At 43.9% G+C, this 24,138-nt stretch overlaps 1 protein-coding gene across 4 annotated transcripts in view; it reads left to right on the plus strand.

Moving 5' to 3' along the window:
* Window positions 1-2,795: 2,795 nt before the first annotated feature.
* The window catches only part of EYA1 (EYA transcriptional coactivator and phosphatase 1), a 227,777-nt gene continuing 206,434 nt past the window's right edge, over window positions 2,796-24,138 (plus strand). For 3 of the 4 annotated variants that reach the window (XM_075125123.1, XM_075125125.1, XM_048840933.2), the window contains exon 1: window positions 2,796-2,935. The gene's annotated coding sequence lies outside the window, so the exon portion shown is untranslated. The remainder of the gene's footprint in view (window positions 2,936-24,138) is intronic. The other variant, XM_075125135.1, reaches the window with a different exon arrangement.

Genomic DNA, 24,138 nt, shown 5'->3' on the forward strand with positions numbered 1-24,138 from the left:
ATCCCTGTTCTATGCTATGTTCTAGGGCTGTCAAACAATTTTTAAAATTGATCTGAGATTATTTTTGTAATTGGTTTTAATTACACTGTTAAACAATAGAATACCACTTATTTAAATATTTTCTACATTTTCAAATATATTGATTTCAATTACAACACAGCGTACAAAGAGTATAGTACCCACTTTATATTATTTGTTATTACAAATATTTGTAGTGTAAAGATAAATAGTATTTTTCAATTTACCTCATACAAGTACTGTAGTGCAATCTCTTTATTGTGAAAGTGCAGCTTACAATTGTAGAATTATTTTTCACATAACTGCACTGAAAAACAAAACAATGTAAAATTTCAGAGCCTGCAAGTCCACTCAATCCTACTTCTTGTTCAGCCAATCGGTCTGACAAGCAAGTTTGTTTTTTATGGAAGATACTGGTGCCTGCTTCTTACTTGCAATGTCACCTGAAAGGGAGAACAGGTGTTTGTATGGCACTGTTGTAGCCAGCATTGCAAGGTATTCACATGCCAGATGTATTAAATATTTGTATGCCCCTTCATGCTTTAACCACCATTCTAGAGATCATGGTTCCATGCTGTTGACTGGTTCTACTCAATAATGATCTAAAGCAGTGCAGATTGACTCACTTTCATTTTCATCATCTGAGTCAGATGCCAATTCTGCAAATATTTATGTGCATTCTTAACCCTAAGCATGTGAGTAGTCCCATTGACTTTATAGGGATAAGTGTAAATTGTAGGATGTAGGCCTTTATTTGTCAAAAGTTAAAGATATGATTTGTATCTTTGGGGAATGGAAAATCCTTATAATCAACACAAAAGAAGGGGAGAGTATAGCTCTGGAAGAGGTTTGTTGGAGAGGAGAAGAATGTGTTCAAAATTACTTAAGTGGGGAAATATAAAGGGGGAAAATTAGGTTGTGATGGCTCCCCATCCCATCAGTTTGTGTGTACGTGTGGGTAAAAAAGGATAAAATTTGGACCTTAATCCTGCAGACACTTAGTTACATGCATAAGATTTTAACATAGGGAAAGCAAACAAAATTGGATGTTTGCTTTTACATTAGACAGATTATCTGGCTTTAGACTCAAAGGCTCTGATTAACCTTGTACAAGTGTAATGTTCTACCTCCAGTGTAAGTGAGCAGAGAATTCTGATTTGACCATGGTTTATATCCACTTTGTACAGATGTCATGACTATACAAGGGGCAAGACAGTGAGGAATATGGTCCATAGAGTTTCCCCTCTATTAGATTTGGAAGGGATGATGTTTACTAGCAGGCGGTTGGCTCTCTGAATGAGAAGATAGTTTGGGGTCCACATGGAGAAGGCCTGGTGCCTCTGCATAGCTTCCTGGATTTATGCCATACTCCCACAGGAGCATGGTTCCCTGTATGGTACTGCTCCCAGGTTACCCTTGCTGCCCCCTCCCTCCAGCACAAGAAATGGATATCACTGAGTGGACAGGTAGGGTTGCCAGGTGTCTGGTTTTTTTACCAGAAAGCCTGATCGAAAAGGGACCATGGCATCTCTAGTCAGCACAGCTGACCATGCTGCTAAAAGTCCTGTTGGCCGCAGCAGCTGGCTCCATGTGGCTCACTGAAGCAGCCGGCATGTCCCTCCGTCTCCTAGGCACAGGAGGGCACCATGTGCTGCCCTTGCCTGTGGCACAGGTGCCACCCTCAGCGCCAGCTCTGCTGCTCCCATTGGCCAGGAACTGCAGCCAATGGGAGCTATGGAGGCGCCACCTGCAGATGGGGAGAGTGCATGGAGCCCCCTGGCATCCCCTGCTCCTAGGAGACAGAGGGACATGTCATTGCTTCCCAGGAGCCACCTGAGGTAAGCGCACAGAGCCTGCACCCCAAACCTCCTTCCACATCCGAACTGCCTGCCCCAGCCCTGAATCCCTTGGCCCCCATCCCCAACCCCCTCCTGCATCCCAACCCCCTCATCCCTAGCCCCACCCCAGAGCCTGCACCCCAAGCTGGAGCCCTCACTCCCTCCTGCACCCCAACCCCCTTGCCCCGGCCCCATGAAAATGAGCGAGCGAGGGTGGGGGAGAGCAAGCCAGGGAGGGATTGGGGATGGAGTGAGCGGGGGCAGGGCCTCGAGGAAGGGGCAGCAAGGGTGCTCGGTTTTCTGCAATCGCAAAGTTGGCAACCCTATGGCAGACCATTGATAGAAAATACTGCCGGTAGGGTCAGGATTGCTTTATGATGCCCAGTGTACACAGCTGAAGGGGGCGCTGGCTGGGCGCTGCCCACCCCTGCCCAGTGGTGGGTTTGGCGGGGGGGGGCGGAAGCTCTGCTAGGGGATTCTGAAGACCGCCCAGGGGCGCAGGAGGGGACGGGTGGGCCTGGGAGGTCTAACCGCATGGTGCCCCTTTAAGACAAGAGCATCCGCAGCGCTGCAGGACACCAAGGGCCCGCACTGCCCAGCCCTTGCCGTGTCTAACGGGACCGCAGGCTTCCCGGCGCCTCAGGACCCAACGGGCCAAGGGCAGCCCTGCTTTCCACCCCCTAGGGGAGTGGCTGAGACAGTGGGGCCCCGCCTGCTCCCACTGAAGGGCATGGGGGGGGGGACCCCGATCGTAATCTGGGGGCAGCAGGACGGGCGCTGGCGAGCGCCGCTCCGGCTCCTGCCTGCGCCCCTCAGGCCGCGGCGTGGGCGGACCGTTCCGGGCCCGGGCCCGGGCAGGCGCGCTGCGGCCGCGAGGCGGAGAGGGAGGCTGGAGCGGGGGCTGCTCAGGTGGAGAGCGGCGCGCGCGGCCGGAGACGCGGGGCTGCGGGCCGGGGGAGCGAGCGCCCCGGTGCCACCCACGCCCCGCCCAGGCACCCCCCGAGCGCCGCGGGCCCCGAGAAGGTGCCCGCCCGGCGTTTGCTGCGGGAGCGCCGCTTCCCCGCGCCCTCCGCTTCGAAGTGAGTCCGGGCATCCGCGCTGCCCGCCCTGCTTCGCCGCACGGCCCCGCTGGGGCAGGCGGGCGAGGGGCGCCGCGCGGGGCTGCAGGGGTTCAGGGGCCCCTGCCTGGCCCCGGGAGGACGTATGCGGGTGTGGATGTTGCCTGGCACGTGGAGGAGGGGGTGCTGCCGTGAGGGGTCCGTGTGGGGGGTAAATGCTACGGCTCTGCGGGGAGCCTGCTTGTTTTACTTGCATGGAAGATTAGATCTTGTGAAATTGTAACCTGCCACTCAGCCCCAGAGACCGCTGCAAATGTGAAGGGCCGGCCACAGTACCTGCTCTTAGCTGGCTCCCCGTGTGCAGGATTTGCAGGAGGGTTTTGGGTGTGGGCTTAAATGCAGAACAGTCTCTCCCCTGGCTTAACTATAGAGGTAGAGGGAGTTCAAAGAAAGACAGCAAAGGTCATAGGGGGGGGTTTGAATGGAAGGCACTGGGGTGTATAAGCCCTGCAAGGTGCTGACACTTGTGCTGCCTGTCCATCGTTGCTCCTAGGGGACTGCATCGTGCACGTGGGTTAGATGACCAGTTTCGATTTCCAGGGCCAGACACCTGAGTCTATGACTTCTTATTTCCCGCTATGAAGTATTTAAATGAGCTGAATGTCACTGTCTCATTGTGACTATCTTCATGTGTGTTTTTAGGAGTGGAAATGATGACTGGGGAGGGTGGGGGGAGAGAGAGAGGTCCTTTTGGCCTTGGAATTGCTTGGATGTGAGTTTAGTACATGGAGCAAATCATAAAATAATGTGCAGTTCTGCAGTAATGCACAGAAGCATTAGTATGCTTCTCTTCAGCCCTTTGCTAAGTGGTCTCACTTTGAACATTTAAAGCATGGTATATGTTAAATAACGAATCCTCACAGCAGCCCACTGTGGAAGGTGGGTCTTATCCCTGTTTTACAGAGGAGAAAACAGAGTAAAGTGATTTATCTAGGGTCGCATGATGAGACATTGTTAGTGCCAGGATTAAATCTCAGGAGCACTTCATTTCTGTAGTCTTCTTATTTCTCTAAACGAGTGTTTCTCAACCCACGTGGGGCATGACTCAGAAATGGGTCACTTCCCCTGGCAGTGAGGGGAAGTAATACCCTGTGGTTGCCAGGAATCCTGGGTGGGGAGGGCAGGGGCAGGAAAAGAAAGACTTGCTTCTCTGCCCTCTCCTGTCCTTCAGTTCCAGCCATTGACACTTCCTTGTCATCCTTGACAGTGCTCAGCTTCAGGGCTGGGGATACTTCATACCTACAGGTTCCCCTTGCTGTCCCTATCCACAGCAGCCCCAGCATCCAAGATATTTCTGTTATGTCTTCCTATGACTCACATGCTACAACAGTGTTATAATTGGTTACAGGATGATTATTTTTGGTTCATTTTGTTGATTGAGGATCCAAAAAAAGTTGAGAACCACTTCTTTTGGCTTAATGGCCTCTCCTTTTAAAATTGTAATTGTGTAGACTGTAGTTACGTTGCATGTGAAATTTGTAATAACAAAAACAAAGAACAGAGTTTTCTTAAATAACATTAGGTTCAAATTTGTTTTCTTTCTACACTGTAAGGAACATATGTTCTCTTCTGTTGCATTGCATGGAGGAGGGCAATTTGTATTAACTTTGTTAAAACACAGACAGAAAATCCCTTGCATGGTTGCATATGCTTAAGCATGATGTTCCATGTAGGAGCAGCACTGTACAGTAGCAATAGTGCAAGACTTCCACAGTAGCCTAGAACAGACCTTTGAAGAGTGTCCAGATGAGCCTTTACAATCATGTTAGCTATCTCAAGTTAATTGTTTTTTACCTTGAATTAAATGATTGCCAGTGTAATGAAGCGGAAGCACAAAAGATGTGAATGTTTGGTCTGCCGTCTATATAGAGCAGGGGTTTTCATAACAAATTTTTTGGTGGCCTCAGAGTGGTGATGGCCACTTTTGGTGATGGCCAAATTTGCTGATGGCCACTTTTACAATTTTAACTAAAATTCCTAATTAAGTTTAGGAAAGACAAGTAAATATGCCCACATACATGTCCAAATCATTGCAATTTATTAATGTTAGGATTTTTTGCAGACTCTAATAAAAATAATGTACACTTGTCTCTATTCTGTACTGGAGCTAAACAGAGTAGAAACACAAATAAGGTGCTTTGCATGTTCTTGTCTTTCTTGTTGTTGTTGCTTTTTTTTAGACTTGCTAGCTACTAAGTCTGCTGCTGTGAAGTGATAAACATACAAATGTCACTTTTCACACAACAGCAGATATAGTCAGCCCTGGATGGGGAAGTGGCTAGGGAGGCAGTGGGGGCCAGAGGTGATGGGGACAATGGATGGAGGGCTGGGGGAGACAGTGGGGACCAGGAGGAATGGATGGGGGTGAGCCCAGGGCCAGAGCCCTCTTTCCGCCACCCGGGGAAAGTGGGGAACTCACTAGGAGCCTGCTCCTCCAGCATTTGTCTCCAGAGGGGGGCAGGACCCAACCCCTGCTGGAGGCCTCAGGGGAGGGGCCACTGCTTTGACCCCATCACTGCCCAGGATCCTACGGCCACAAAGAAAAGCCCCTAGTGGCTACATGTGGTCATGGCTGCCGCATTTGAGAAACGCTGATATAGAGCTGCCCTTAGTATTTTTGAGCAGAATCACAAAACAATTTAACTTCTCTCTAATTCCCAATGATCAGACCAATACTCAGGGGCTGTCTGTTGGTTTTTGGAGTAAAAGTCATTTACAGTAGAATCTCAGAGTTATGAACACTTCGGGAATGGAGGTTGTTTATAACTTTGAACAAAACGTTAGGGTTGTTCTTTCAAAAGTTTACAACTGAACATTGATTTTATACAGCTTTGAAACTACTATGCGAAGAAAAATGCTGCTTTCCCTTTATTCTTTTAGTAGTTTACATTTATCACAGTACTGTACATATATTTGCTTTTTTAAATTTTTTGGTCTCTGCTGCAGCCTGATTGTGTACCTCTGGTTCCAAATGAGGTGTGTGTTGACTGGTCAGTTCGTAACTCTGAGGTTCTACTGTACTTGATTCTTTGCCTCCTACTATCTTCACTCACTCATTTTAGATAAAGGAAGGATCGTCTGTCTCCTTGTGGGAGGTACAATTATCTTCATTTTATAAGAAAAGTAAGGCAGAAGGTTTAAGTGATTTGATGAAGGCTGTAGAGAGGATTGATGACAGAGCCAAGATTCATCTACTGGTTGTTTTGCCATTGACTTCAGTAGGACCAGGATTTCAACCCATGCATTTCCAGGGTCTTCCCTTAGTATATTAGATTAGCATACTAGATTATTGTCTTCTCTGAAGCTGTCTTTCCTTGTGACTGTTTAGCAGAAGTGCCCACAAGAGAGAGAATCTGCAATTACTGTGTTATGAAGCAAAGGTATATGTTATATGCAGATGTAATACGTGCAAATTAATTCTATTATTTACCTTTCTTATTCTTTATAAAACTGTTTTCCTTTGTCTAAGCCAGTAAATAACTTTCTTATAACCTTGAGCAACGATGGTGAAAGTGGTTCACGTTTGAAAGAGAATTAAGATTAGCAAATTTGTAGGAAGCTGTAATACTTTTAAATGTGTCTTTTGTGTTAATTACAGGTACCTGAATGTTAGTAAAGCTTTACTATTTTGGGCTACGATTTGAAAAACCAGTATATTTTTTGTGTGTGATAAAATATCTTACTGCCAGGGATCAAATTTGTAGGCTGGAAGTATTTCATAACAACCTGGCCATGTAAAATCAAGCAATACCATAACCTTTAAACTGCAATAATATAACACATGCAAAAAAAGGCTTTTTAACTCAGATCTATAGTTATTACATCTGTTTGGTTTCATCCAGTACCAGAATGTAGGTTGTAAAGTCAATATATAAGTGTAAAATTGAAGGTTACTTCTAAGATAGCTTACACTTTCTTTTACTTACTGGTTAGGTAAATGTTCTGGTTGCATTTTATATTTTGTATTTTCAAACTTTTCATTCATAAATTTCATAACATTTATTTATGCTTTGTAACTGTGACACCTTTGAGGGGTGCCCATGACTATGGGTGACCTTGTTACCCCCCCTTGCCTCCAGTGTGAGGAAGTCTATGTCTCGTAACTGGGCATCAGCTCCAATGCAACACCAGCCTTTCCAGCACTCTCCTCAGGACTCTGCCAGTCCTGTCCTTGCCTTGCAGATTAACAGTAGGTGCACCCCAACCTTTGAGAAAAACCGTGAAGAGGGTTCCTCTACAGCATCCAGTCCCTGTCACTGGATGCTCATAGATATTGCCAAGTCTGCTGACTCCAAAGACAGTACACACACCAGCTTCTTCGCTAAGCTGGGGACGCATGCTTTACTTTAGTATTGCAGCACTGAGATGAATTTATAGTAAAACCAAGAATACGTTTGTTAATAAAGAACAGAGATTTAAGTGATACTAAGCAAAGATAATGGAAACAAAAATGGTTACAAATAAAACAAAAGTATAGCATGCTTCTGAGATACTGCATATGACCTTGGCAGGCTCCAGTCTTTGTCAAAAGCAGTTTTTCTCACCTACAGCTGTTTCTCATGCTCAGCACCGCCAACCCACATGGTTGGGGCTTCACTGTTCATGGATGCAAAGAGCACTGACCTATTCGTTCCCTCAGTGATGGATAAACAAAGAATTCTTTTCCCTTCTTCTTGCAGTCCAGAAAAGCTTTGAAATGTATTCTTTTGATACGTACCTGAGATAAAGTTCCTCTCTCTTGCTGTGTGTTCTTTGTGATGCAGACACCAGGTCCATTTTTCACATTTTCTAGTTAATTTGCATTTCGTGTTGACTCAAATATAGTCACCATTGTCTTTAGTTGACCTTGCTCAATTTAAATTATAGACAGGGAGATAATTACTTTACTTTCCCTCCTATCTGGAAGAAAACCTGTTTCTCCCTTTGTACAGTCACAGACTTTAAAGCATCATATCACTAAGTATCTGTAGTTCTTCATATAGTGTTAATACACACATTTCACAATTATATTACTGGCCAGTGTATTATAAGTTTTCATTTGATACCTAATAGATATTCTTTTTAGATAAATGCCATTGCAGCAAGGTTAGGTGTATAATGAGTTTGTCAGGCCTGACACGTTGTTGACACACAGCAGTGAACCAGCAAAGGGCCTCTCTGGGTATGTCTATACTACCCGCTGGATCGGCGGGCACCAATCTATCCCGGTGGGCGGGGGGAGTGGTGTCAATTTGTTGCATCTAGTCTCAACGCGATAAATCGACCACCGAGCGCTCTCCCGTCCACTCCAGTGCTCCACTGCTGTGAGAGGCGCAGGCAGAGTTGACAGGGGAGTGGCAGCAGTTGACACACCACATCAAAGGCACTGCGGTGAGTAGGTCTAAGTGCGTTGACTTCAGCTACGTTATGCACGTAGCTGAAGTTGCGTAACTTAGATCGATTTCCTCCCCAGTGTAGACCAGGCCTCTGTCACAGTAACATTTTCTTAATTTGTTAGTTCTGAATGTGTCTTGGAGCTATTCGTTCCAAACAGAAAAGAAAGAAAAAAAGTACATATGTGATAGTGACATTTAAGAACAGTTTTAGCATTCAGAATTTAGTGCCACATAAAGATGTGTTTGGACCCATGGGCTGAAACTATGTGCTTCTAAGCTCCCTTGTGACTCGTCAGGTTGTAGCCACAGTCTCTGGCACCATTTCTAGAGAATAGGACCCAGTGGTGTAGCTGTCACCTACCCCCCATGACCAGTGCTGATTCCCTCTCCTCCCCTCCCTCCAACGCCCCAGTTGCTCAACAAACACATGCAACTCCCATTGATCTCAATGTAAGTTGTTGTTTTTCATGTGAACCAGGGGCAATATATTGTCCTAAGTGATAATGTGCTTTTCAATCAACTTTTAAACTGACAGATGTCATTAGAGTGAGGTATTTTAGCCTTAGTAGTAGTTGACGGGTCTAGCAGGCTACAGTGTAGAGCGGTGCTGAAAGAGCCAAATTTTGTCCATTACGAGTTATGTACATGTGCAGCAAATTTAGGCATATAGGGTGAGAGTTTTTTTTTTTCAAGGGTGATTAGGTACCTATCCCCTACCCATAAATGCTAATTGGATTTAAGTTGGCTATTCCTTACAATAGCAAGAGGCACCACCAGGTCAAATCCATGTTGGAAAGGTTTATTTGTGGGCTCCTTTTACTACAGAATCTACATAATATATGGACACAAATAAATACATTTTTTACCTTATGTGTTCTGGAGCAAGCCTCATAGATGCTTCTACCTGAGTGTTTAGTTTGCCTGTATGCAATATGCAGAGGGCCTCCATGCTTTGTAATTTTTTTATTTTTTTAAACAGATGTTAGGTTTTGGTATGTCACCTTCTATCTCTCACATTTTGAGTAAGCAATTTGTATTCTGTTGTGTTGTCATACTTGGCATTGTAAAATAGTGAAAGGGAAACATTACCCATTTGGTCATTCCAGAAGTGTTAAAAATTAGGACAATAGGATTTGTAATATATATTGGAACTTATTCATGATGAGACATGTTACGTTTTATCAAAGTACTCAGAAGAGAAATGGATACACATCTCTTTGAATGGCAAGATCTTGCATTGGGAATTACAGGGATACTCTTTGCATGTCTTCTGTAGGAGCCTTTCTTATTAGCCTGCTTTCACACTGGAAATGCAAGTCACTATGGTAGTGATGACTTCATATATTGCACTAGATTTTTGCAGGATCTCCTTATCCACTGTAAATTTTATTTATTTAGATCTATAGAGTTCCTGTCCACTGTCACCTACCCCCCATGACCAGTGCTGATTCCCTCTCCTCCCCTCCCTCCAACGCCCCAGTTGCTCAACAAACACATGCAACTCCCATTGATCTCAATGTAAGTTGTTGTTTTTCATGTGAACCAGGGGCAATATATTGTCCTAAGTGATAATGTGCTTTTCAATCAACTTTTAGATTTTTAATCCTTGCCATATATTTAAAAATTCAAACTAATCATTCAAACAAAAATAAATGCAGCGGCTTTCCTCCCAAAAAAACTTGCCCCAGCCGTAGATCCAGATACTGTGGCACTGTTGAGGTGGAGAGGGGGTTGTTCTTTTTGAGTGAGTGTGTGTGCAAAAGCAGACACCTATCTCACATGGTAGACTCCAAAACTGACTTGTTATGTGGGAAATTTCACTCTGATTACACTTACACAGGGACGTCTGATGCATACCCAAAATTTATGCATTTAGATTCATGTCACCGTCTCTGCTGGTGTGCATTTGACTCCTGAGAAATTTATACAGTATGTGAGTACACTACATTTTGCAGATCTGGGTCCCTGTCTAATCCATTAGATTGGGATCCCTAGGGCCACTTGAGAGAGGTTACCAAACCTGCAGCTGCAGAGTTCCTATGTTGGAACGGATGGGCTGTCCACCCCAAGCAATGGCTTTAATTGTTTTCAAAGCTGCCAGTAGGTTTCTGTCTAAACTGATCCTTTTTTTTTTTAAAAAAGCTGTTATGTTTGGAAGTTTCTTTTTTAGCGTTTGGTAATAATTCTTTACCGAATGCTAGAAAGCAAACTTCCTGAATATAACCCTAAAACCCAAACCACTGACCTCCTTAAAATGTAGACATAAAACTATATGTACGCACTGTCATTCGCTAGTAGCACTAGAATAAAGCTTGATGACTGAGGCACAAAACACCTTTCCCCTTCCCTAACAAACCATCTCTAAGCTTTCAAGACCCAGATATGGAAAAGTGTCCCTGGTATTTTTCATTCCAGCATGTTGAGTAGGGTTGGAGCTTGTTGTTTTGTTTAGGATTTGACCTACACATAGCAGTCAGCTCTGGGACTTCACAAAAATGCATATTAGGTTTAAAATAATATGCTAGTGGGATAATATCTGTGTCAAATTTTCAAAATTATCTTATTCTTGTGAAATAAAGGGACTACAGCAGCGGAACCAATCACCAGGGAATCTCCAACATTAAGTGGTTCTCCAGATGGGGCAATAGCAGAGGAAATGCTCCACATCTCTTTTTTCCAACCATCCCTGGAGCTGGGGACATGTAGGGTATATAATCAGCAAAGGGGCATGATTGAAGCACTGCTCTACTTCAGCTATTCTTGGCTATCAGAAGCACACCTAGGGGCCAACTGGAGCTGAATAGAAGCTACGGTAGCCCAGAGACTGCGCTTAACGTATTCTGGGAGCAGGGCAGGGCCTGGAATAAAGGAAACACAACACCCTTTCTTGTACCAAGAACAGCTCAGCTAGAGTGAAGAATCAGGTTCAGTGTTCTTAGGAACCAAAGTTTGCATTGAGATTGGATGGTAAACGTTGCATAAGAACTTGTATAGAATATATTTTTCTACTATGCAAGGTTATGATTAGGTTGGACCTCCCATTTATGAGATAATCAATTGTGACATGTCTTATACTGTGGTTTTTTTTTTTTTTTTTTTTTTTGCTTGTCATCAAACTGTATATGTTACTGTTGCTCAGAGCACATATCAGTTAGGAGGATAATTTCTCTACATGTACATCAGGTTATGTAGGCAGCTAAGCTGCAGAGTCTGGATTTGCCAGCCAAAACATCGACCCTTGTTTGTAACTCATGTGAACCCTGAAATCTGTGCAAGAGATTATCCTTAATTGGCAACTTCCTGTTTTAAGAGACTACTCTAAATATATATATATATGTGTGTGTGTGTATATCTATATCTAAAATATAATAATTCTGCTCAACCTTTAACAGATTTCCTGTATTATTAGGGTTTGAGGTGGAGTTATTGACGTGCAGAAGGAGTGGAGATGTGGAAAGCCCTTCCATTGTAACCAAACACACTTGGGGTATGTCTACACTATGAAATTAGGTCGAATTTATAGAAGTCGGTTTTTTAGAAATCGGTTTTATATATTCGAGTGTGTGTGTCCCCACAGAAAATGCTCTAAGTGTATTAAGTGCATTAACTTGGCGGAGTGCTTCTATAGTACCGAGGCAAGCGTCGACTTCCGGAGTGTTGCACTGTGGGTAGCTATCCCACAGTTCCCGCAGTCTCCACTGCCCATTGGAATTCTGGCCCCAGTGCCTGATGGGGCTAAAACATTGTCACGGGTGGGTCTGGGTACATATCGTCAGGCCCCCGTTCCCTCCCTCCCTTCGTGAAAGCAGAAGCAGACAATCGTTTCGTGCCTTTTTTCTTGAGTTACCTGTGCAGACGCCATACCACGGCAAGCATGGAGCCCGCTCAGGTAACCGTCACCGTATGTCTCCTGGGTGCTGGCATATGTGGTTCTGCATTGCTACACAGCAGCAGCAACCCCTTGCCTTGTGGCAGCAGATGGTGCAGTAGGACTGGTAGCCGTCATCGTCATGTCCAAGGTGCTCCTGGCCACGTCGGCCAGGAGCGCCTGGGCAGACATGGGTGCAGGGACTACATTAGAAGTGACTTGACCAGGTCATTCTCTTTAGTCCTGCAGTCAGTCCTATTGAACCAACTTATGGTGAGCAGGCAGGCGACACGGATTGCTAGCAGTCCTCCTGTACCATCTTCTGCCAGGCAGGCAAGAGATGAGGATGGCTAGCAGTCCTACTGCACCATCTTCTGCCGAGCAGCCATGAGATGTGGATGGCTTGAAGTCCTTCTGCACTGTCTGCTGCCAGCCAAAGATGTAAAAGATAGGTGGAGTGGATCAAAACAAGAAATAGACCAGATTTGTTTTGTACTCATTTGCTTCCACTTCTCCCCCATCTAGGGGACGCATTCCTCTAGGTCACACTGCAGTCACTCACAGAGAAGGTGCAGCGAGGTAAATCTAGCCATGTATCAATCAGAGGTCAGACAAACCTGCTTGTTCCAATAAGAACAATTACTTAGGTGCACCATTTCTTATTGGAACCCTCCGTGAAGTCCTGCCTGAAATACTCATTGATGTAAAGCCACCCCCCTTTGTTGATTTTAATTCCCTGTAAGCCATGTAACCCTGTAAGCCATGTCGTCAGTCGCCCCTCCCTCCGTCAGAGCAATGGCAGACAATCGTTCCGCGCCTTTTTTCTGTGTGGACACCATACCAAGGCAAGCATGGAGGCCGCTCAGCTCACTTTGGCAATTAGGAGCACATTAAACACCACACGCATTATCCAGCAGTATATGCAGCACCAGAACCTGGCAGAGCGATACCGGGGGAGGAGGCGATGTCAGCGTGGTCACGTGAGTGATCAGGACATGGACACAGATTTCTCTGAAAGCATGGGCCCTGCCAATGCATGCATCAAGGTGCTAATGGGGCAGGTTCATGCTGTGGAACGCCGATTCTGGGCTCGGGAAACAAGCACAGACTGGTGGGACCGCATAGTGTTGCAGGTCTGGGACGATTCCCAGTGGCTGCGAAACTTTCGCATGCGTAAGGGCACTTTCATGGAACTTTGTGTCTTCAGCCCGCCACTTACTCTCTTCAGCCCGCCACCTCTCCTCCCCGTCATTTTGTGCTTTCTGCACTCTGACATTATTTGCCTCCACGCATTCGTCTGTGCTCTGTCAGTGTGGGAGGACAGCATGAGCTCAGAGAACATTTCATCACGAGTGCGTTTTTTTTTCTTTCTAATCTTCACTAGCTTCTGGGAAGGAGAAGATCCTGTGATCATTGAAACACATGCAGCTGGTGGAGAAAAAAAAAGGGACAGCGGTATTTAAAAAGACACATTTTATAAAACAGTGGCTACACTCTTTCAGGGTAAACCTTGCTGTTAACATTACATACATAGCACATGTGCTTTCGTGACAAGGTCACATTTTGCCTCCCCCCACCGTGTGGCTACCCCCTCAACCCTCCCCCCTCTCCGTGGCTAACAGCGGGGAACATTTCTGTTCAGCCACAGGCAAACAGCTCAGCAGGAACGGGCACCTCTGAGTGTCCCCTGAAGAAAAGCACCCTATTTCAACCAGGTGACCATGAATTATATCTCACTCTCCTGAGGATAACACAGAGAGATAAAGAATGGATGTTGTTTGAACGCCAGCAAACATACACTGCAATGCTTTGTTCTACAATGATTCCCGAGTACGTGTTACTGGCCTGGAGTGGTAAAGTGTCCTACCTTTTGCAAAGGCTTTGGGAGTACATCCAGGAGAGCCGCAAATGCCAGGGCAAATTAATCCTTTCACATGCTTGCTTTTAAACCATGTATAGTATTTTAAAAGGTACACTCACCGGAGGTCTCTTCTCCGCCTGCCGGGTCCAGGAGGCAGCCTTGAGTGGGTTCGGGGGGTACTGGCTCCAGGTCCAGGGTGAGAAACAGTTCCTGGCTGTCGGGAAAACCGGTTTCTCCACTTGCTTGCTGTGAGCTATCTACAACCTCCTCCTCCTCATCATCTTCTTCTTCTTCGTCCCCAAAACCTGCTTCCGTGTTGCCTCCATCTCCATTGAAGGAGTCAAACAACACGGCTGGGGCAGTGGTGGCTGAACCCCCTAAAATGGCATGCAGCTCATCATAGAAGCAGCATGTTTGGGGTTCGGACCCGGAGCGGCCGTTCGCCTCTCTGGTTTTCTGGTAGGTTTGCCTGAGCTCCTTAAGTTTCACGCGGCACTGCTTCGGGTCCCTGTTATGGCCTCTGTGCTTCATGCCCTGGGAGATTTTGACAAAGGTTTTGGCATTTCGAAAACTGGAACGGAGTTCTGATAGCACGGATTCCTCTCCCCATACAGCGATCAGATCCCGTACCTCCCGTTCAGTCCATGCTGGAGCTCTTTTGCGATTCTGGGACTCCATCATGGTCACCTTTGCTGATGAGCTCTGCATGGTCACCTGCAGCTTGCCACCCTGGCCAAACAGGAAATGAGTTTCAAAAGTTCGCGGTTCTTTTCCTGTCTACCTGGCCAGTGCATCTGAGTTGAGAGTGCTGTCCAGAGCGGTCACAATGGAGCACTCTGGGATAGCTCCCAGAGGCCAATACTGTCGAATTGTGTCCACAGTACCCCAAATTCGACCCGGCAAGGCCGATTTAAGCGCTAATCCACTTGTCAGGGGTGGAGTAAGGAAATCGATTTTAAGAGCCCTTTAAGTCGAAAAAAAGGGCTTCATCGTGTGGATGGGTGCAGGTTTACATCGATTTAACGCTGCTAAATTCGACCTAAAGTCCTAGTGTAGACCAGGGGTTGGTGTATTGAGGATACAGACTCATCGTCCTGTCCCTGCTGGTGTGCGTTTGATGATTTTTAAGAAGTCTTTATGAGCCTTTCCCTTATAGGAGAAAGTCACTTTAAGCTAACTATGAAGGTATGCATTGCTACCATTCCATATAAAGAGAAGGAACTGTCCACCTTTGGATATCATTGTAGAGTGAAGGGAATGAAATCCAACTTAAAGTACTTTTTATAGAATCATAGGACTGGAAGGCAGCCTGAGAGATCATCTAGTCAGTCCCATGCACTCATGCCAGGACTAAGTATTATCTAGACCATCCTTGAGGGGGTGTTTGTCTAACCTCATCTTAAAAAACATCCTATGATGGAGATTCCACAACCTCCCTACGCAAATTGTTCCAGTGCTTAACTACCCTGACTGCTAGGAAGTTTTTCCTAATGTCCAATCTGAACTTCCCTTGTTGCAATTTAAGTGCATTGCTTCTTGTCCTATTCTCAGGTTTTAATGAGAATTTTTTTTTCTTCCTCCTCCTTGTAACAACCTTTTATGTACTTGAAAGCTGTTATCATGTCCCCCCCCCCCCCCAGTCTTCTCTTCTCCAGACTAAACAAACCCATTTTTCTCAATCTTTCCTTGTAGGTCATGTTTTCTAGACCTTTAATCATCTTTGTTGCTCTCCTCTGGACTTTCTCCAATTTGTCTGCATCTTTCCTAAAATGTGGCACCTAGAACTGGACACAATACTCCAGTTGAGGCCTAATCAGTGCAGAGTAGAGCAGAAGAATTACTTTTTGTGTCTTTCTTACAACACTCATGCTAGTACATCCCAGAATGCTGTTTGCTTGTTTTACAACAGTGTTACACTGTTCCCTCATATTTAGCTTGTGATCCATTATGACGTCCAGATCCCTGTCTGCAGTACTGCTTCCTAGGCAGTCATTTCCATTTTGTATGTGTGCAACTGATTGTTCCTTCCTAGGTGAAGTACTTTGCATTTGTCCTTGTTGAATTTCATCCTATTTACTTCAGGCCCTTTCTTCAGTTTGTCCAGATCATTTTGAATTTTAATACTATCCTCCAAAGCACTTGCAACCACTCCCAGATAGGTATCATCGGCAAACTTTATAAGTGTACTCTCTATGCCATTATCTAAATCACTGATGAAGATATTGAACAGAACTGGACCCAGGACTGATATCTGCGGGACCCCACTCAATAAGCCCTACCAGCTTGACTGTGAACCACTGATGATTACCCTCTGGAAATGGTTTTCCCATCAGTTATGCACCCATCTTCTAATAGCTCCGTCTAGGTTGTATTTCCCTAGTTTGTTTATGAGTAGGGCATGCGAAACAGTATCAGAAGCCTTACTAAAGTCAAGATATATACACATCTGCTGTTTCCCTCCTATCCACAAGGCTTGTTACCTTGTCAAAGAAAGCTATTAGGTTGGTTTGACGTGTCCATGCTGTCTGTTACTTATCACTTTATTATCTTCTAGGTGTTTGCAAATTGATTACTTAATTATTTGCTCCATTATCTTTCTGGGTACTGAAGTTAAGCTCCCTGCTCTGCAATTCCCCAGGTTGTCCTTATTTTCCTTTTTTATGCTTGTTTACCTTTTGTAGTTTTATTACCTTTTAAAAATATGAATAACTCTTTGGGGACAGGGGCTGTCATTTATCTTACGTTTGTGCAGCTGCAATGCTTCCTGGGGTACCCAGCATTGTGAAGCATCTCAGTACCACCTGCCCATAGCATAAGGAAGTCTAGTCTGTGCTTGCCAGGGGGCCAGCTCCCCAACTCCACCAGCTATGGGGCAACACAAGCACTCCCCTCTAGACCTCTACAGGCCCGGCTGTTTCTCTACAGGTTAGAAAAAAGGCACACTCCAACCCTTGAACTGTGCGAGTGACTCCCTGGAGTGTCCAGCCCCTGTTTCACTGGACACTCGTGGTGGTCTCAGATCTGCTTCTTCAAAAGAAGGACTACACCCCAGCTTATCAGTTCTACCCCAAACCACGGCTCTGCTTAATGCACAGTACTTAGATATCTTTATAATCAAGTATACGTCAATTGAACAAAGTAATTCAAAGTAGGAGCAAGCAGAAATATTGTAAACAAATGGTTATATTTAAATAAAGTTCTTACACACATTCTGGAGCCTAGACTTAATTAACAAGATACTCTCTTGTCTAATAAAGTATTGCTCACCAGCGCTTTACAGCCAGGATGGCTTTGATCCTCTTTTCATGAGACAAACAACGCTGTCAGCTTGTTTCCTCGGTGAACGATTCTCTGTGTTTCTTTGGATTCCCTGATATACCAGACTGTCCTTTTGATCTTATTCATAAACGGGATTCTCCCCTGCTGATTGTTTGTTTTTTTCCTGTAGGTTTTCTCTCTTTTAGTTTTTTCAGTCTTTCAACTAGTATCTTGCTCAGTGTGAAAATAGGCCTCCATTGTGAGTCATAAAATACAGAATACTCTCATGGCGTCTGTAACCTGCTGTCTGAAAGGTCTAAGTTATGTCCCCCCCCGGTGACCTGCCTTAATTCCCAGTCCTTAAGAACGTGAATTTTAGTATAGATGTATAAATCCTTAAGTATTATCCGTACAGTGATTATGATAAGCGATGGGCTGCTGGCTCTCGATAGAGACCTCACATGTCACCCTTTGGTGAGCTGTTATGCAAATATCTGACCCAGAGGATCCCTGTAAAACCTTCTGCATTTTGTGCTCTCTGCCAGTTGCAGCAGGAGTCCCTGGGTCACAGCAGTGCCTAAAATAGTGATGCTGTGACCTGGTTGGTCTTTAGGTGCTATCACATATACATATTGAATAATAATATTTAAATAAGCAAAGTGGTTAAATGATCTCAAAGTAATATAGAAAGAAAAAAAAAGGACATGTATTTTCATGATTTCCCCTCAATTAGAGTGTTGTCTTTCACATAATTTGTGAGGTATTTTCCTCCCCATATCAGATGACCTATTTTGCATATAATAATCTCTGTGTAATAGATACTCTGAGTAATTCAGATATAATTTTTGATACAATGCAAGGGAATTTAATTTTTTTGTGTGAAATTTACTAAATGTTAAAATATTCTAAATGACATTTATAATAAAGATAACTCAATTGCCCTTGTTTAAATTTAAAAGTTTAATTTTTTAAAATTAAGATTACAGTATTACATTGTAAATCAACTGCTGTATATTCAAAGCTAAACTCTAATGTCAGTGCTAATTCAGTGCTGCTGCCAGAGGCCTTCTACAGCTTTGTAGGCAGGCTGAATTTTTGCCCCTAATAGCAGGGTGGGTAGTCAGAATGTAGAGGACAAATTTCTAACCCCCTTAATTATGAGCATGCAACTCCATTGACTTGAAGGTGTGTTTTGCCATAGCAAAGAATGCAATATTGGGCTCTTTCTGATAGTGATATATTACACAAAATGGCTTTATGGGAACTATATTATATAAACATCTGTACGTGTGAGATAATGTTAGCTGCCGCTCCTGTGAGTCAGGTCATTTAGTCACTCCTGAGAAATTGTATAGACTAAAATCTATCTGTTTTATGCTTATTGGCATTATTACAAGAATGCGTTTTAAGTGTACAAGGTTACCAGTCTTGGTAAAGCTTTCATATTATATATTTGTAAAGGGTACACTGCTGACTTGGAAAGCTGCCAAATCACCCAAATGACATCAATTATCTGCTGGATATTTTCCATGAGAAAAGGCACCATTTTATTCCTGCAGTGAAGTTGCAGAGTCTCCGCTCATGTGGTTTTCCCTTTATGGAGTTTTGCAGGAAAAGACTTTTTAAACAGGCAATAGTCATTGCTTAGGAGAACGGCATTCTGTACGTGCCTTTGGCAGAGAAACATTTCACCCTGCTGTTTGTTGGTTTTTAATTAAAAAATTCCTTTTGTAACTTTTTAAAGTCTTTAATAATTTTCTAATTGCCTGATTAGGAATCTGGTGTCAGAACAAGTCCAAGGGCCCAGTCCTGGTCCCACAGAAGTATCTGAAGTTTGCCATCGTCCTCAACAGGAGAAGGATTGTATTGGATCTTTGTAACAGGGTGATCGTCACTCAGGTGCCCCCCTCATAAAGTGGTGTGAATAGACAGCACTGGGGTTTGTATGAATGTGCCACTCCATTAGGTTTTAGCATTTGCTCATATTCCATAGGCTGCAGAGCCAGAGTACAGGCGTTGGACAGGTGGACCATGGCCCAACCACCTTTCAGCAGTGGTCTTGTACTAAATTAGTATAGAAGCTGCTGGAGCAGTCCGGAGCATTGCTCCAGCTGCATGGTCACAACATCAGTGAAATTTGACCTGGCAGCCCCACCATCCAGACAAAGGGGCAACCAGGCCAAATTTGAGTGGCGTTGTGACCTGGCGCATGAGAAGTCTGTTCCTGTATGGTGGTGTGCAGGAGAGCATGCCAAGAACTTGACTCCAGGTGGCACTTGCTCATGCATTGTGCAGAAAAGAGAGAGAGAAGGGATACTCCCTGGCTGAGGGAGACCTGGTGTTCCTAAGGGGAGGGGAGACAAGTGGGGATTCTACAGAGTTGTTGTCAGAGGGAGGCAGGGACTGTAATTTGCCCCTCTCCCCTCCCCCCGAAATGTCTGAATTGGTGCCACAGCTCTCATGGCCAGACGTTGCTGTGCAGGTCTCTTTGTCAGTTTTCTTCCCCAGATTCCTCAAAAACTCCAGATCAGAGTCCAAAGGTAATTAAAACACTCCCCTTTTGGTTCCAGATTATTTCATCCTGATATACATTGGCCCTCCAGGCTGCTACCCCAGTTCAATGTCTCTCTCCCCTAAGGTAGGAAGTCCCCAGCCCTCCTTCCTGGAGCTGGGTCACCATTTCTTAACTCTCTGCAGACCCTCCTTTTAAGAAGCCTAATTGGGTCACCTGATCTTCATCTTCCCCACCTGGGAAGGTGAATTAAGCTTGTCACAGGTGGCCTTAGGCCCATCTCCCCTTAAAGTGGCCAGCCCCACCGTGATCATCCCATCCCTGTAAACCAGAAATGATGAGGAAGATACACCAGGAAACATGTTACATATCAGCATCCTCCCTACTGTGTGGAGTTGACCTGTTAATGCTTTTTTTATGTTGCTTTTTTAAATAAATCTTATACAAGTAGAAGCATTTGTGGGCTGAGTGGAATCCAACAGTATGTATCTTGTACATGTAACATTTCCACTGAAATAAAGGATGACAGGATTAAGTCCTTAGATCTCAATCGTGAAATGCATATGCACATAATTAGATTTATGTGTGCAAGTAGTCCCACTGAATTAGGGCTACTCACCCGAGTAAGTGTTTGCGGGACCTTGGCCTTAGTTTGTTACAGAAGGAAAAGTGCCATTTATCTAACTCTGTGTGTGTGAGAGAGAGATTAGGGCTTGGCCTGCACTGGGAGTTTGTTGGGATAACTGCATCACTCAGGCTTGTGTTTTTTTCACACCCCTGAGCGACTTAGTTATACCAGCTTAACTCCAGGTGTACACAGCACTATGTAGACAGGAGAGCTTCTCCCATCAATATAGCTACTGCCTCTTGGGAAGGTGGAGTATCTACACTGACAGGAGAAGTTCTCCTGCTGGCATAGGTATCATCTTCACTAAGTGCTAGAGGCACATCTGTGCCACTGCACTGCTGTAAGTGTAGACAAGCCCTCAGATTTCATCAGTGATTTCATTGGTTTACATTGTATCTGCTGTTCATGCTGCATTTACTCCACACTTTTCGAAAACAGATTCATCACAAATTTGGGGAGGGGGAACAACTTTGGGAGCTGGTGTTTGGAGTGATAGCTGCTTGACTGGTATGAACAATTAATTTTAAATCTTAAACAATTGTCACAACACTTTATTCTGAAGATAGTTTTCTCTATAAGGAAATAATCTCTTGAAATGCTCCCTTTAAAAAAAGGACTGAACCTTTTTAAATGTAACTCTATGTTTACTGTTACTTATAACATCAAAGAACACTCTCTGAAGGTGAGAGAACACAACGCATCTCATCTTTATGACTTTATAGTCAGTGGGACTGTGACCTAATGTAAACTTGCAGAGATTTAGTATAATATCCTTAGCTTGAGGGCAACATTCTGAAAACGTTGTGGATTTTCTCTTTTATCGTGGCTCAGTCTACAATCATACTTCTTCGTTATTATTTCCTTTTAGCATTACAGTACAATTGATGTTGATAGATAGCATGCAGAAACTGAATGAAAAACAAACAAACCACCCTCTCCCCCCAAAAAAACCCACAATTAAAACAATCTTTTGCATTGTTGGCACAGAAATAGTGGCTGTAGAAAAGTTCCTGTCTGCCTTTCTTTCAGCTGCTGATAGCAAGCACAACCGAGCTATCACTTCCTGCATTTGGCTCATGTAGGTTGTCATAAATAGCAAGACCATATATTTATTTTAAAGATTAATTTAATTCATTGAAGATGAATGTTCCTGACTTGTGTGTACATGTTAGTTAATGGAAAGCTGCAGATGTAAAGATCAGCTCTTACTTTCATGCCAACAAATTAATACAACTGTGTGATGCTGTATTCTGCATAGGTGTGTGTGTGTGTGTGTGTGTGTGAGTGAGTGAGGACTGTTTGAAGCACACTTTAGCTAATAGCCCGTATATAATTTGGAAGAAGATATCTTCAGTGAAGACCCTCGGGGGATAAATGGAAAGTCTGTAAGTAAACAACATGTCAGCCCTAAGGAAAGAGTTATTGCTTTTAAAGTAGTAATTATTTTTGTCGTAACTGAGTGGTTGGAAACTCCTTAAAGTGAAATACCCACTTTTAATGATTTGAGGCTATGAATTATAATATGAGAGGGGTTAGAGGCCTAATCCAAAGATGCATTGCATAATAATATATGTATATTTTTAAAAGATGATATTTTTGAAAATGTCTCATACTATAATACAGTATTTGTTGCTGTCTTCAAGTATTTTTCTTATCCGATTTGATTTGTTCATAACATTTTAATCCTATTAGCAAGTCTCCTAATCAATTTATTTCAGTTGACCTGCTTTTTATATGTGGTTGTGAGATTGCATGCCAGATTCACCGCTGGAATAAATTGGTACAACGCCTGGTGTGAGTTTAGGACAAAGTCTCATAAGTCAGCTTTATACATGATGACAAAATCTGTGACTCTGAAATTATGATATTTCAGTGATGCAGTTGTTTCCTGTAAATGCTTGTTTCACAAGCCACATTGCTAAGAAGCTTTGTACACGGATTGCTAATGTAATGAGGCTGTTAATAACACATTTGAATGCTATAAATAAGTCTATATACCTTGCATGATTATGCATTCATTAGCTTGTTTTGTTGTTCTCTATGAGCACTTAATGAACCCTCTAACTTGTAGCTTTTATCCTTGATTGTAGAAACACAGATCAGGAAACAGCCTACATACAAATCCTACCTTTGTCTGACCAATTTTTACTTATCATAAAAAATAGCTCCTAAGATTACTATTAACTTAAATATTAGAGACTTTTTCTATGTTTTTAAGTTTATTTACTTCGTGTGTTTAACAGTACTTTCTAGGTAGTCAGTTTCACTGTTTCCCTTGTATAGTCAGGTTTCAGAGTAGCAGCCCTGTTAGTCTGTATTCGCAAAAAGAAAGCCGTGTTAGTCTGTATTCATTCCCCACTGTATTTTCCACTGAATGCATCCGATGAAGTGAGCTGTAGCTCACGAAAGCTTATGCTCAAATAAATTTGTTAGCCTCTAAGGTGCCACAAGTACTCCTTTTCTTCTTGTATAGTCAGTTTCCCCTGCTTGTGTGATTTTTTTTTTTTCACATAGCAACAAAGTAGGAAGAAATGAGTCACCAAGAAAAAAAAGGTGGCAACCCAAAATTGGGAGATAGCGTCCAGATGTAGTCCATTCTCCTGACAATGGATGAATGTTCCCTGCAGTATTTGTCTTCTCAATCTCCAGTCTAGCTTTTACTGTCTAAAGCAATGTGGCTACTACCACTTGGCTTAGACATTTTATTTCACAATAGGAGTCCATGTCCACATTAGGATATTGTATCCATTGCTGATACAGCAATGCGTAGAAAGGACCAATCGATATTCAACACCGTTTCAGAAACTGTGGTTGCACCTTGCCTCAAACAGGGCTCAATTATGGTTTCTAAACTGGTGGTGAACATGAATTGGCCCTGTTTGCACATGTCGTTGAATAGTTTTCTGCACCACCACATGGGCACCACCACAGCTATATCCATGGCTGATGCCTGTCGAGCACTCCCCTGGAGCCCAAAGAGGAATTCTGCCTGACGCAGCTAGAATTTTTCTTGTGGCTTCCACTATAATACTATCTCACCACACAACTGAACACAGGTTGTACTTTAAATATTGCCATGTGTATTGGTCAGGTGCACAATATTGATGGGCAGTGTGTAAGTGATTATTACAGTTGTCATTAACAAGAAGTACTTGTTCATGTTTAGGAGCTGTCAGTCAGGGGAACTCTGTTGGGGCCCTCCCCCCCCCCCATCCGTTCTTTCTACCACTCAACCCAGCCCACTTGACTGCAGAGTCTGGGGAGCATTACGTGTGCTCAGGGCCTCCTTATGGTATCCTTCCCTTTGCTGAAATAGGTTGCAGTCATGGACTGTACTGATGGGTAACACCTTGATGGCCACCGAGTGGAGTTTCTCTATCAAGGTACATGTAGGTCACTGCAACTGTGGAGTTTGTCCTGGCCAAACATATATGGCAGGAGGCAGATTTACCTTTTGTGGTTTATCAGTTTTATGCCAGTAGTGTAACTCCACTGATTTTTCATGCAGCCACATCACCATTAAACTGGAGTAATGCAGTGGTGAATCAGGCCCTGGAACTGGGTTTCCTGTTAATCTGTTAAGTTGCTGTTTGGGCAGCCAAATTTGCCACAAATAACCAAACCAACACTGAGATTTCTTAAAACCAGTAGTTAGCAAGGCA

This window comes from Caretta caretta, chromosome 2 (genome assembly GCF_965140235.1).
Source record: "Caretta caretta isolate rCarCar2 chromosome 2, rCarCar1.hap1, whole genome shotgun sequence".
Classification (NCBI taxonomy): domain Eukaryota; kingdom Metazoa; phylum Chordata; order Testudines; family Cheloniidae; genus Caretta; species Caretta caretta.